The 16,008-nt window shown below is 42.3% G+C and overlaps 1 protein-coding gene across 3 annotated transcripts in view; it reads right to left on the bottom strand.

Moving 5' to 3' along the window:
* Nucleotides 1–16,008, bottom strand: part of TSPAN5 (tetraspanin 5) — a 179,680-nt gene that overhangs the window by 116,564 nt on the left and 47,108 nt on the right. The window lies entirely within an intron of this gene.

A 16,008-nucleotide genomic window follows, 5' to 3' on the forward strand; every position in this document is an offset into this window, starting at 1 on the left:
CCTACAAGCAATTTTACTATCAAAATAATTCTGCTGTCAATAGACTGCAAGTCTAAAACCATTCTTAGGTAGCCAGCTCACACTAGGGCATGGAAGAGAAAGAAACCCCTGTGCCTTTGATTCATCCATGCCAATGTGGGTTCTGTCTTCTCCTATCTCAAACTCTCATGAATAAAGTTCCCCACAGAGCTTAGCAGCAGCCAGGAAATGGATAAACCACTTTTGGCTTACGCAACCATCTTAGAGTTCTAGTGTAACAAACACTTTCAAGTGGACGACAGCTCTCTCAATTAAGTAATGGAAAGTGAATGTACCACACGAGGGTCCAATTTAATGCGGTGGGCTAATCCTGTGGCAGGTCACAGACACAGCTCTCCACCATGGCAAAGAGAACTGGTGCCATGCTGACTCCTCAGCATCTCTCATCTCCCTCCCCTACTACTTACTCTGGAGTCTGAAGCCAGCTCCAGCCACCAGAGAATAGAAAAGCCACAAAGCCCTTCTAATCACTTCCGAGTTGTGCTGACTCTCAGGCTGCCCAATCCTAATAGGCACTTGAAAAACAATTACCTTTCTTGAATTTCGGGAATTATTTGGCCATTTTGAACTACCACTCAGTTCTCCTGCCATTTCCTCTCCTGACACTCACTCAGTCTTTGCAGCTGTATGAAAATAGTGAGGATATTAGCACTCTCCATCACCCAGCATCGCGGCAAGCTCGGGGTGCTCTGTGACTCGGGGGCTGCTGCGGCGCCAGGTCAGCTCGTTACCATCCCTCTAGGAAACAAGGCCAAAACCGTTCATATAATCACTCTCCCCATCATCAATCACCCAAACTTCAAAGATGTTCTCTTCTTCATACTAAACCATAAGAGTCATTTCAGTCCATTTCCGGGCTTCATGAAGATTTCTTTCCACAAAAATGAATGTTTTGTAATGCTCAAGCAGATTCTCACACTGAAAATCATTCTAACACATTCTCATCAAAATGACAGTCACGCACTTTGACACCACGCCATCCTGGAACTGAAAAGCTGAGATGAATCAGCAATGAATCAACTTATAAAACAGCTCACATGACCTGAGACGTATTCATAGGAAGAAGGCATGTAAGGACTGGGAAGTTACCACCCTAGCATCATCGAGGGAGTGGTGGGATTCGTCTCGCAGGCGCACCATATGTCATCTGAGGTTCCAAATGTCATCCGAGATTCCAGCTTTCAAGATTCGTGAATGAACCAGGACGAGCCCAGGAGGCTTAGAGAAAGCTTTGTTCCCTAATGCGTCAAAGGTTTTACGATGATCCTCAAAATCCAATAAGAAAGGAAATGGAAAATAAAATATTTCCTGAATATATTCTATGTTCTTAGTACTCTTTATAAGACTCTTTGTTTCATCTCTAATATGACCGTTAAAAGGGAGTTTTCATGCCTTTCGTACAGACTGGAAACCAAGGCTCAAAGATATGAGGCAGCTTTGCCCAGAGACACGAGCTAGGACTCCTCACCCATCTCTCCCACTCAGATTCACTCTTACAACATCCAACTGCTCCGGGCACTGCAAAGGCAGCAGATCCAAAACTGAATTCACATTCCATTTGCTCCTCATTTTAAACAGTATATATATTAAATATTTTAAATAAATTTTTCCATGAGAGAAGACAGGTCACGATCATTTAACAATCAATAATAGCAGGTTACTGCTTACTGGGTCTTCATGTTCCCTCCATTTGGGTTTTGTTTGTGTGTTTGTGGGGTGGGGGTGGGGGGTTGTTGTTGTTAAAACAAAGAACTATTCATAAAGTCTAGTGTTCTGCTGACATCATCATAAACCTTAAGATTTGAAAGAGTCAAACATTTTAACGTAACCTTGAAGCAATAACTGGACTATCAGCATATCAGGGAAAAAATATTCCAATTATCAAGCAACAACTTGGCTAAAGTTCAATTGTGGGGGCACTAACTAATTCACCAAAAAATGTTGCATCACCCTTCCAAAGCTAGTGCCAGGACTGACCTGTGGACAAGACTCCTGACCTACAACTACAGAAGTGAGATGAGCAAGGGTCCCTTTGCCCTTTCACCTCTTCCCATGGCAGCTGCCCTCATCAAGCCCTCCTGCATGACTCACTTGAGCCTTTAAAACAAGGAATGCCCAGAAGACAAGCATACAATTTTTAGCCAACTGCTCTACAGGATACTGCAGTTCATTTATAAGGCTAATTTAAAATGCCTCCTGTTGACAAGGCTTTTAACAAGTTCAGGCCCAAACAGTCATTCCCTCTGAATACCGCTGACCCTTGAGCAAGGTGGGGGCTAGGGGCACTGACCTCTGCAAGTCGAAAAAACCCATATGACTTCTAGTCGGTCTTCCGTATCCATGGATTCAATCAACTGTGGACCATGTAGCACTGTAGTACTCTACTCCATCCCTGTGACTAACTGTAGGAGGAACCAATTTTAAGACTTCCAAACAGGCTTAAAAGAGACTGTTAAAAGAGACTTAAAAGAGACTGTCTTGGAGATACACATGTGGCTACTTACAATTCACCCCTTTTCAGTTAATGTGCATTGTGTATTTTTTTGTTGTTGCATTGGGTTGTTTGTTTCTGATATCTTAGCGGCTTGTCCAGGGTTGCTCAGGAAAATCAAGCATCGCTGTGAAATGCACACCTTCCCAGCTCCTCTCTCTGCTGGGTGGACCTCGCGGAGTTACCCTCAGAAGCAGCAGCTCCACTGCTCCTCGGCCCCTGGAATACAGAGTGCGCCCTGGCTACCTGATGTGGGCTCACGGTGAAACCACTATTGGTGGTCTCTATGGCATTTTTATGCCTTTGGCACATTTCTCCCAGAGGGCAATTAAACATGTGTCTCTTTGTATAGCGCTCTCAGCTGGTCCAGGCAACCAGGACCATCTAAGATTAGGCACATCACAAGAGTCTACCTGCGTTTTACATCAGAACACCCTAAAGGTACTCTCCAAATCAAGGGAAATCTACTGAGCCATTTTCATGTGATAGAGGAAAAAAAACAGACCCAAAGAAGTTTTGATTTTATTTCTGCAGATTACCTGCACCTTCAAAACAGTCTTTACTACATAAAGCTAATTCATTCATGAAGCTAGTTCTAGCTTCACCCTCATTTTGAAAGGTTCATGCTCGGATCTGTGCTTCTCAAAAGACAACAGGACAAACACAAAAATACTCAGAGAACAAAACTTTCTAAAGCAATATCAGGTTCCCCTCATGAGCTACCCCAGGAAGACCCTAAGGAAACACCTATCTGTACTACATATTATTTCAGGGAAAAATCATAATGGAAACAATCCTTCTTAAAAACTATGTATTTAAATATTTCCCACCCCCTATCTCATTCTCTACCCCCTCACTCCAGATCAAAGACTGTTATCAAGGAAATATAACTTGAAATACTTATGTATTAGAAAACTTGGTGTTTTTAGTTCTCCGAAACAACCTAAAAGCTATTATTAGTAATGCCTTAAGTGCAAAAGCTTACACAATTATTGAACACATACAGAAGAAAATGAGGAACTGAATAAAAAGTCTTTTCTATTCCTGAATTTTTATGACTTTTTTAAGGATGAAAAGGAGCCGGAAAAGAAAGCCTTGAAGTTCAGAAAAGAAACATAATTTGATTCTAAAGAGGCTTTATTATGATTCACATTCCAAATTAAAAAATACATTTTCAACCTTGAGCCATGTATGAATAGTCATGAAGTAAACGTCCTTTGCAAGAAGGTGAGAGAAACAGTTCTTCGTAAGGGGCAAGCAGCAGACTGGCCATAACAAGGCACCATCCCATAGCTCAGTTCTTGGATATTTTGGTCAAGATCCTGATTTCCCATAGCAGAAAGTCACCACTGATGTTGCTAGGTCCTGAAGGAAAGCACACCATCCCTCATTAGCCGTACTCTTGCAGTTCCAGAGTCCAATCTTGCATTGTCAGTGACTACAATTGCTGGCAGCGAAGAAAACTAAGTTCTCAGGAAGACGAGAGAGAAAACTCAGAGTCACATGCTGGGATTCCAATAGCTAAGTATCCCACACAAAGACTTTCCCTATAAAACAACTGTGGGGGGGGGGTGACATTTCCCTATGTTTGGTAAAAGCATAGAGGATGGCACATACATGAAGACATGCTATAAAATCTTAGAAATTAACCATAGACAGTATCTCACCTACCAAAATAATTTGCTTTCTTCAAGAATGAATTATAATACCCAGCATGTTTCTCTTTTTACCTTGGTTTCCAGGAAGCTCCAACTTAAATGTAATGCTCATTTGCAGTAACTTCATCAGCCTAAGTTATTCAGTACATTTATTTGTATTTTATCAGTCCTGTTGTCTACAGTTACATTGTTACAATCTTCCTTAAATATATTTTGCCTACAGTTAGAGTACAGCTTGATAAATCTTTGTAATGCCTGCAGTAAAAGTTATATATACTGTAACTATTAATAAAATGGCATTTTATTTTTTGAGAAGTCGTCAGAGTTTAACTTTGGAACCATATGCATTATAGAGTCATATGCTAGACATAAGCTGCTAGACCGTGACTGGAAAAAAAACCTGTTTCAATTCACGGAATTCTCTACTACATTACACAGACATCCTCTTCCCCAGTTGCAGACAAACGTACTTATGACAGGAATCCTTCGTTTCCTTTTAGAGTCCTTGAATCCCTTTAGGATTCTGGTTTTTAAAAGCCATGGGACTTCTCCTCCAGAAAAACACACACCCTCAAATACACACCATCTAACATAATTTAAGGTGTTCACAGACCCTGCACCCCATCTGGGTTCCTTCTTGCTAGAGAAATGGCAAGGAAGATGGTTGGTTTCTTCTGCAGGAAGCCACATGGAGTCCTTCCTGCACTAACATGCCCAGCAGAACAGCTCCACACGAGGGGCCCAGCACCGCCTCTCCCTGTCCCTGCCCCCTGAATCGCCACGAGGACCTGCCATCTGCAAGAGAACAGCTCCCAACACTAGCGGCTGACAGGGGCAGAATGAAGCTTGGGTCTCCTGACCCCACCCGGAACTCCAATGATTTTCACTGTCTCTATATTAAGTGATATAGATTTTTCTTTTCCTGAAGAGAAGCATTCTAACACTTTACTGCTGTTACAGAGGAAACAGATTGTATAAATGGAGTGTCTTATTTTTACCCACCAAAAAATTCACACAGTGCTGCCTTCAGTCTCTCCCTGAGTATTTCTCCCTGATTTGAATAGTTTATTTTCCAGTTCTGAGAAATAATGGACCTACATCACTGTATAAGACCTACTTTATGGTGGTTTGATCTGTAGATGTCAATGATTACCACAATAGGTTCAACTAACATCCAACTTCTCATACACAGATACAATAAAAAGAAGGGAAAAAAATTTCTTTGTGATGATAACTCATAGAATTTACTCTCTCAACAACTTTCTTATATATGATTCAGCTGTGTCAGCTCTGGTCATTCTGTTGTATGTTACATCCCCTACTACTTGTCCTATAATGGGAAATCTATGCCTTTTGACCACTTTTCTCCAACTCCCCTCTCCCCACCTTTGCTTCTGGTACCCACAAGTCTGACCCTTTTTCTCTAAGTTTGGGTTTGTTTTTTTTTAAGATTCCACATATAATGAGATCATACAGTATCTGTCTTTCTCTGTATGATTTATTTCACTTAGCATAATGCTTTCAAGGTCCATCCATCTTGCAAAAGGAAGGGTTTCCTCATTTTTCATGGCTGAATAACATTTCATTGTACACATTCATAAAAATATATTGGCCTATAGCTTTCTTTCCTGGTAGTGTCCTTTGGTGGTTCTGGTATCATGGGGCCTCATAAAATGAGTCTGAGACTTGGTGGAAGAGTTTAAGAAGGATTGTGGTTAATTCCTTATTAAATGTTTGTTAAAATTCACCAGTGATTTGAATTTATTGAGAATTTTTTCCACTAAGTCCAAAACCTTAGTTCTTGCCCTCAAAGACAGATGCTTCTTTCTTATTTTCCCCCACCACTGCCTTAATATCCTTCCTGTTGTTCCCTCAGATAAATCTGCAGTCTTCAATACACTGTATTCATTCTTTTTATTGAACAAGATCTCTTATCATAAATCACACCTTGTATCACTCCCTTGTGTAAGACATATTTAATGGTTTTTATATAGCATGTCAGTGTAGACCAGAAAATCACAGTGATCTTGAGGGTAGTAAAACAAATGGATGCAAAAAAAAAAAAAAAAGAAAGAAAGAAAAACAAACCCCACCAACTCTGAATAGTCCACCTAGACCAGAATTTTCAACCCCAATCATAACATTAAATTCAACTAAAATCAACTTTAAAAAAAAGAAGAAAGAAAGAAATACCGTTGCCCAAGCCTTATCCATAACTGATTAACTCAGAATTGCAGGAGGTGGGAGTCGGACATTGGATATTTTAAAGCTCCCATGTTACTCCCCTACAGGGGACAGCGAAGAGAAACAGCCAAACCAGGCCTTCTGCGGAGGGAAGTGGTGGGCAGGAGAGAGCATCGGGGAAAAGCGGAAGTGGTGTCTAGAATGCTAGACGGAAAAATCAGGCTGTCCCTGTGTGTCCCTCTTGCAAGTCCTCCCAGTAAAATTCACCAAGTTGGTACAAAGTCAGGTGTCTGCAGGGTACGTGTCCTCTGACCAACAGTGGAGACGGACAGCAGCCCATGTAGCATGGGGGACAAGAAACGGCCCCCAGCCCAGTCCCCAAACTCTTGGGTGAAGATATCCCTCTGACTCATGGGTGTGTTAAAGGGTAACACTTTCAGCACTGGGCACCACCACTTCTCAGTTCAGAGCACCCCTGATGCCCTCAACTCCTTCCTCTTCCCTGAGGGTCAAAGCAGAATTGGTCCCCTACCTTACTTAATGAGACAGGAAGGGCCCGCCCCCCCAAAAATCACAAGCCTAGGCAGACAGAGCTGAGCCAAAGTGAGCATGACAACCTGCTGCAGCAGAGGGTTCTGAGCAGAAGAAGAGCGCACATAAGTCAGAAGAGGCTGACTATCTGATCTCTGTGGCTTTGTGAGCACCTTGCCTTCATGGAAGAAGCGGGAGGGCCCCTCATTCAACACAAACAGACAACAGAATTTGCAGTGTCATTAGCTCCACTGCTGTACAGGAAAAGCCTGGGGCCCACACAGCCCTCCCTCCTTCTTGAGCTCCGCTCAGTAGCAAAAATCTTTCTTTGAAAACTTGATGACAGGTCAGCCAATCTCCTTGTCTAGGATGCAAAATTAGCCACCAAAGCAAGACCTTTATCATGAGTTATGAGCAGGGTTGGCCCAGGCTAGCTTACAGGTACCATCCACCACTGGACTGCTCAGGCAGAGTCAGTACTCAACATGTGTTTGCTGAGGGAATGAGCTGGACTCCAAGGAAAACATGAAAGTCTATGCATAAAAAGCAGTCTGGTAAATTGACAACTACAGGAGAGCCATCATAAAATGTTCTGTTGAAGTCATTCTTTATGTATCTATTAGCTAACCACTCACAGAGTGTCCCTCCTTCACTCTAATGTATTAAGAAGGATGAAGACTTGAAGAGACATTTTTCCAAAGAAGACATACAGGTGAATAACATGCACATGAAAAGATGCTCAACATTGCTAATTATTACAGAAATGCAACTTCAATCAGGTATCACCTCCCATCTGACAGAATGACCACCATTAAAAAGTCTATAGGAAACAAATGTTGGAAAGTGTGTGGAGAAAAAGGAATCCTCCTACACACTGTTGGTGGGAATGTAAAGTGGTGCAGCCACTGTGGAAAACAGTATGGAGGTTACTTAAAAACTAAAAATAGAACTACCATATGATCTAGCAATTCTACTCCTGGGTATATATATCCAGGAAAAAAAAATGAAAACACACACATACATACATATACACATATACATAAGCACATGATGGAATATTAGTCAGCCATAAAAAAAGACTGATAATGCGATTTGCAGCAACACAGATGGACCCAGAGAGATTATTATGCTTAGTGAAATAAGTCAGACAAAGAAAGAAAAATACTACATAATTATCACTCATATGCTGTAGTCCGTGGGGTTTCAAAGAGTTGGACACAACTTAAGTGACTGAACAACATATGTGGAATCCAAAAAACAATACAAATGAATGTATATGCAAAACAGAAACAGACTCACAGACACAGAAAACAAATTTGTGAATACCAAAGGAGAGAGGGAAAGGGGGAGAGAAATTAGGGGTATGGGATTAACAGATACAAACTACTATATATAAGATAGATAAGCAACAAGGGTATACTGTTTAGCACAGGGAGCTATACTCATCTTGTAATAACCTCTAAAGGAATATAATCTGCAAAAAATCACTATGCTGTACATCTGAAACAATATTATAAATCAACTACACCTCAATTTTCAGAAAAGGAATGAGGAATAATTTGCAAGAGAGTCCCCCAGCATCTTCTCTTGCTCCTTTTGGTAATAAGCCCCCGTAGGTGGTGCAATGGTAAAGAATCTTCATGCCAATGCAGAAGACCTGAAGACTCAGGATCAATCCCTGGGTTGGGAAGATCCCCTGGAGTAGGAAATGAATACTCCAGAATATTTCAATATTTTTGCCTGGGAAAATCCTATGGACAGAGGAGCCTGGTGGGCTACGTTCATGGGGTTGCAGAGAGTTGCATACGACTGAGCACGCATGCACGTTAGTTTCAGGTGTATAGCAAAGTGAACCTGTTATACATATATTCTTTTTAGATTCTTTTTCCCTTATAGGCCATTACAGACTATTGAGTCAAATTCCCTGTACTATATAATAGGTCCTTATTAGTTATCTATTTTACATATAGTAGTATGTATGTGTCAATCCCAATCTCCCAGTTTATCCCTCCCCCCTTTCCCCCTTGGTAACCATGTTTATTTTCTAACATCTGTAACTCTATTTCTATTCTGTAGATAAGCTCATCTGTAGCCTTTTTTAAGATTGCACATATGAGCAATATATTGTATGATACTTGTTTTTCTCTACAGGGTCACTTTCTTAAAGACACAGCCACCTGAACCACTAGCTGAGACATGAGGGCAAGCAGAGCTACGTGGGTCAGGGGTAAAGAAGGCAGAGCCACCCCTCCAGTCCTTACTGCTCCCCTCTGGACTATGATCTGAGGACCACTGCACTTGGAGGTACATGTGTCACAAAAAGAGACTAATCCACCTCATGACTAAGTCCAGAGGAGGCAGAGAACTCCTCTTTCAGCCCTAATTCCAACTTTTAATTTGCTTGGGGATTCTCAGGTGGCACTAGTGGTAAAGAACCCGCCAGCCAATGCAAAAGACTTAAGAGACCTGGGTTCAATCCCTAGCTGGGTCATGAAGATCCCCTGGAGGAGGGCATGGCAACCCACTCCAGTATTCTTACCTAGAGAATCATGGACAGAGGAGGCTGGCAGGCTGCCGTCCACAGGGTCGCAAAGAGTCAGGCACGAATGAAGAGATTTACCACGCATGCAGCACAGACCCCTTAACATCTCCCATTCCACCATTTCCTCCTTTATAAACTGAGGATAAAAGTACCTGCTCAATCTTATTAATAAGAAGAATCAAATGCAATATTAAAGTACAAATGCTTTGGAAAGTTAAGAAGCAGCGTCTGAATGAATTATAACTATAATGAATTGCAACTAATTCAGGCCCCACACACTTGTGGAAAGTACTGCCCCAGAAAGAAATTAGGTTTGAGTTATACCACACTACTATTATTCTGGACAAGCTAAAATGAGAGTTCAGCATGGTGATGAAAATATTTTAAAATACAGTGTATACTTACAAATGTGATTTGTATGCACTAACTGCACAGTTATGTCCATTAAAGCCGGTTGACACACCAAAAGAGAAAAGTGAGGCAACCCAACGTGGTGTAATGAGGACTAAACACGGTTTAGCCACCAGGTCACGGCAGCATGTCCCTGGGCAGGAAGGCCGAGTCCTCATGTTTCTCCCAGGCAGGACCACTGCCAGCCCTTATGGCTGGGACATTTTAGAAATAGGCTTGGCTTGCTCAGTTGCTTTCATGACAAATTTGCAAAAAGGCAACCCCTTCCTCCAGGCTGATCCATCTCCACAGCCTTAGAGGCGGGGAGTGGGCTACATTTCAGGGGATTCAGCCCTCAGCCACGTGGCCCTTGTGCCAAAAACACACCCTACAACTGTACACAGGGCCCTGCCCCAAATTTTAAGTGCATATGGCATCACTGGGCTTCCCAAGTGGCTCAGTGGTAAAGAACTGCCTGCCATGTAGGAGTCACAGGAGATGCGGGTTCAATCCCTCGGTCGGGAAGATTCCCTGGAGGAGGAAATGGCAGCCGACTCCAGTACTCTTTCCTGGAGAATCCCATGGACAGAAGAGCCTGGTGGGCTGCAGTCCACAGGGTCGCAAAGAGTCAGACACGACTGAGCATGCACGCGTGCACAACATCATTATCAACAATGTACTTGTACCTAATGTTTCCTGGGGATCCCAATCCTGTCCAAAGAACCCACTACCTGTCGCTAAATCCACCAGAATTCCTTCATTGGAAATGGAGGTACATTTCATTTCAAAGAAGAGCAGCTAAGTGAACTCTTTTTCCTATCTCCCTTCCATGTGCTGGGGGAAAAAAAAGAAAGCTATAAGCATTACAAAAAGACAGGTTGGAGGTGAAGGCTTCTAGCCCAGTACTCCAAGCAGAGTGAACACTGAATGAAAAGGCTAGGAGACAACAGCCAAGTATCAGAGGATTTGCAAGAACAATGATGCGGCCTTCAATTAAAGTCTTTTGCTTAAACTAATCTTTCAGTTCTTGTAATGTTCTCAAGTGAAATTCATTTACAACTCCCAAAACAAAGCCAACAGATACCTGGGATTTTTCTTAGCAGACCTAAACAGTGACACCGCTGTCACTGGCAAGGACCCCTCTGCCTTTAAAGGGACATTCAAGCAAGTCATTTTGAAATCCCAAGGCCAAGGCAATGCAGAATAGACACAGAGCAGCCATCTCTGCTGGAAATACACCCCCCACCCCGGGTTCCCAGGCCTCCAGCTCAGCCCTTCCAACTCCCTGAGCCTCCTCCCACTTTAGGGCCTTTCAGCAGCTGCCCCTCCCATCCCAGGGTTACTCCTTTTCCATCCCTGGGTCAGCTGCAGTATCACTTCCTCAGAGAGTCCTTCCCTCCCACCCACACTGCCCTTCCCGGCCTTTTCTTCCATTTCCCACCCTGTGTTTTGTTGCTCTATCCACAAAATTGGAGAAATTTGTTTCCTGCGCTATTTATACATTTATTCCCTACTCCCTTGCAGACGTAAACACCAAGAAGTTAAGAATCACTTTGGTTTTGTTTGTCATTTTATATCCATCTCAGAGACAGTCAAGAGCTCAATACCTATTTACAGAAGGAATGGAGGCGGGAAGAAACATTAGAATGAAAAGGAAAGTGATGGGCCCAGGACTAGAGACTGAGTCAAACAGCTCAGGGCTGAGCCCCTTTTTAAATTTCACAGGTGACTGAGATGCACAATGCCCTATTGAGAGGAGTACTAACCTGATATTTTCCTAGCAAAATGATACACTGAAATACCACGCCAACTGCTCTGTATGAAAGAAGTCTGAAGAAAAATTTACAGTAATGCAACAATTCTTGTAAGCACAATCTGCCCAGAAAGCAGCAGGCTTACCGACACAGCAGTAGTCTATGCTCTACTCTCTTATACTATTTCCAGATACGTTGACTACACCACAAATGACTGGAATAAAACCTATCCAGGATATTACAGCTTCCACAAGCACACAGAAAAGCTATTTTTGTGAATGAACAAGAATCCACATATACTGGCTAGTTGAGTAGTTACAACCATTTCGCCCCTAAATAATCCTGTGCGCCCTAGTCATGCAAAGGTGCATGCAAGGTCCAAAATCCCTTCTCTCATAATGCATCAAGGTCCCAGACTGCTTACCTCAATGTCTATGAACATGCCAATCTTTCCCCATAAAGTTTTCTAGTTCTGGTCCTTACTGCAAGACATCAAACCTTTGGTGTAACAACAGCATAAATGGTGCCTGAGTCGGACTTTAAAGAAAGGTGAACATCAAAGAATTGATGCTTTTGAACTGGTGCTGGAGAAGACTCTTGAGAGTCCCTTGGACTGCAAGGAGATCCAACCAGTCAATCCTAAAGGAAATCAGTCCTGAATATTCATTGGAAGGACTGATGCTGAAGCTCCAATACTTTGGTCACATGATGTGAAGAACTGACTTATTGGAAAAGACCCTGATGCTGGGAAAGACTGAAGGCAGGGGAAGGGGACAACAGAGGATGAGATGGTTGGATGGCATCACTGACTCGATGGACATGAATTTGAGTAAGCTCCAGGAGTTGGTGATGGACAGGGAAGCCTGGCGTGCTGCAGTCTGTGAAATCACAAAGAGTCAGACATGACTGTGTGCCTGAACTGAACTGATGCAATCCAGCACTGCCTAAGGTATTTCTTGGTGATGGTTACAACATAAATCATCACAGTTTGATGAAGAGAAAAGGGGGTAGGGATAGGGAGGCTGATTTATGAATTCAAAATGCATGGTCACTATTACTATTGAATACCAGTTTTTCATTTCAGAGTTCCCCAACAATGACTCAAGCTGCATTTTTTACATCACTTTTCTAATTTTATCCCTCCCTAAGCACAACCAATTATCACTTCCAGCCTTCATCTAGCCGACTAAATGGCCCCTTGCATCTCTTTATCCCCTTTTTATTTCTGGAACTGTTTTTCCCATAGAGCTCTGAAATTTTACCAAAACAACTGCCAACTTCCTGAACAATTACTTCATTTTTAATGAAGTATTTTAGCACTGGCTTGATATCTCAAAGCACAAATGAGTTCTACAGTCTTCAGTTTTCAAAAGTCATTTGGTGTCATTCATCTGTAGTTTATAAAAGGAGATGCAGAGAAATGAACTGAGCTGCCTAAAACTTTAGGAATCTCAAGCCTAAATCAGAGTTCTGCTGAGGGCTTTATTCTTCAATCTTGTAAGTCAGACTTCCAGGTTCCTCATCTTCAGCTCAGTCATGAGCCTGTCACACCCACAGCACTTTTTGAGGTAAAAGGTCCCAGGTTGGTACCCAGGAGGCAAAGTTTTCTGTATCAGGTGACAGCCCCACTCCCAGCTGATTGGACCAGAAGCAAGAGTGAGACTCTGGACAACCAATGGGGAAGACAGTTCAGCAGGGCCTCTCAGAGTCAAGAGGATGGAGCCACTCTCAACCCTTAACGCTCCCAGTTATGTTAAAAATAAAGAGACGGCAAGACATTTTAATGCCTACATTGAATAAATTAACATTTCTAACACCCAAACACTTCTGACTAATTATGCTCTTCATAAGACAGTCAGAAGATTTATAAAACATATTAATTCATAGGGCACTACAGGCAGAATGTCTGTTAATGAGAAACAAATCTAAATTTGGATGATGAATGCTATCTTCTTTCAATCTTGCCAGTTTTTCTCTGCAACTGAATGTATAAGTTCCAGCGGAGGGAACACTAAAGGGATAAATTTGAGGCCCTTTATGAAGGCAAAGCCTGAACTAAATGGCCTTGCAGCTAATCACCTCCACCATCCTCCCTGACCACACACACACACACTGAGGCCCTGCTGACCAGCAACAGAGGACCAAGTACCGAAGTCAAAGTTCTGACATGGAGATGCTGGTGATTAACTAGACCCACAATAACTCACTTTCGCAGGTTTCAAGGAGGAAGTGGTGATCATGAACTCTTGCTGATGACCATCCCAATGCTGCCGTGGATCTAAAACAAACCTGTCAGCCCAGTACCTGTGAGGCCTGGGACACCATCTGTATCCTTAGACAGTCCCAAGAATCTCATCTCCTTTGACACATGTAACCCATAGCCTTGGAATCAAGAGAACCCAATGCCATAATTCTCTGAAAACCCTTGAGACGATGTCCCTGGACAAAATGTACACAAGCCAGGGAACACAGTGCTCTTCCACCTCCCTTAGTCAATCATCCCACCTTTATGGTTTTCTTGCGCTTTCCTTCTAATCATTTTGCTCTCAATCCCCCAGCTTCTCTCTTCACTAAGAAAGCCCAAGTGCTTAACTCTTGTTATTTCTGGATTCTAGATTTCCTACCAGTGCTTTTAGGGAAAATAAAAACACCACATTAAATATACACATTGATTCTTGGACTCACTGGAATTTCAGACATGTTTTTTCAAGTTAATACCTTTTATAATGTGAAGAAGGAAATGGCAACCCTCTCTAGTATTCTTGCCTGGAAAATCTCATGGACAGAGGAGTCTGGGGTCTTCTGGGGTTGCAAAGAGTCAGGCACGACTTCGCAACTAAACCGCCACCACATGGTTATATCAAACCTACTACTACTGAATGGTTTAACCCACATGCATCCACTGGAAGAGTTAAAACACTTCTCAAGAGAAGGAACTCCTCTCAAGTACCTAAGGAAGAATTTCAAGAGTTATTTGAATAACAACAACAAAAAGTTAATGTCTTAGAATGAAGAAAATAATGTAAGTTTGGGAGCCATTAGCATGCAGATGGTGTTTAAAGTCCAGGAGTGTCTGGGATGATCCAGGGTGGAGGGTAGGGTATGCAGAGAAGACAGCCAAGACTTAGTGCTAAATCTTTTAGATACTGAATCAAGAAGGCCAAAAGAGGATTAAAGTCAATGGGGACTGAAGGAAGATAATCGGAGGAGACTGGAAGATCCTCAAGGAAACCAGAGGAGCTTAGAGACATGATTCCAGAAAGTGAGTGCCATCAGAAAGCAGAAGCCATCTCTTGTTTTATCTTTCCTCCCACAAAGTTATTTCTCAGCTGTCACATGATGGCTCAAAGTTAATTTCTTGACATAACTTAAAACTTAGCCACATTTAGACTATTCATTATAAATTGAGAGAACACACTCAAGTAATTAATCTGCTATTGTGTAGCAGAATTACAATCCTTTTATCAACCTTTTTTTTTCTATTACTGTTTACTGAAATTTATACTTGGAAGAAATGTTATACTTAGAACTATCTGCATCCTTAAAAAAAGAAAAAAGGTAAATGTGTCCATTTCAATTAGGAAGAAGTGGTGGAATTGAAGCAGAAATGGCCAAATCTGGCTGGCAGCAGAGTCCTAGGAAATGGCATACAGAGCATTTAATGGCTGAAGCAAGGTAAGTAAAACAATGACAGTCAAGAGGAAGCAAGACAAAGACCCTGAAACTCACTTTGGACAATGTGTATGCAGTCTCTCAAGAATGTTTCCAATTTCCCAAAGCTTCACACAAGTACTAGATCCAAACACTAGGTAGATTTGCAAGGCTTTTCTGGCTGCATTTTTCCTTCACAATGGTTTCTTAGTTCCTTATTAACCCAACCCACTTAGCTCTTGCTTCTCTTGCATTCCATAGAATCTGCATCGCTCCTCGGAACTGTACCTCTGCTCCCCTCTTACAAATTAAAACCCCAGAGAAAAAAGTGATAGTAGAGGAGGAGGAGGAAGAAAGAAGTGACCTCTCATGAAGAGTATTTCCAGGGCTTGAGCCCACCTCCTGAGAATCAGCCCACAATTACATAGACCATGCAGAAGAAGAAATCCAAGGCTCCTGGCACTGGCTCTAAAAAACAGTACTTTGGAACATTGGGTGACTTGACATTTTAGAACCTAATGAATCAGGTGAGAATTTATTTGAATCACTTTTACCTAAGGGCACTCTGACAAGCACTGATAGATAAATTATCTGGATGTGATGCCCAAGAGGCGCTGGAGAAGTCAAGGCAAACCAAGTACAACCTTGGTCTTCATGGGGTCCAGAGGCACAGTCTCAGACAGGTGGTAAAACCTTTCTGGGTCTCAGACTCTCTCGACATAACCGAGTTGACCAGACAGCCTCTACTGCCATTGCAATAATACACCT

Source organism: Giraffa tippelskirchi, chromosome 1 (assembly GCF_054371585.1).
Source record: "Giraffa tippelskirchi isolate mGirTip1 chromosome 1, T2T-mGirTip1v1.2.pri, whole genome shotgun sequence".
Lineage (NCBI taxonomy): Eukaryota > Metazoa > Chordata > Mammalia > Artiodactyla > Giraffidae > Giraffa > Giraffa tippelskirchi.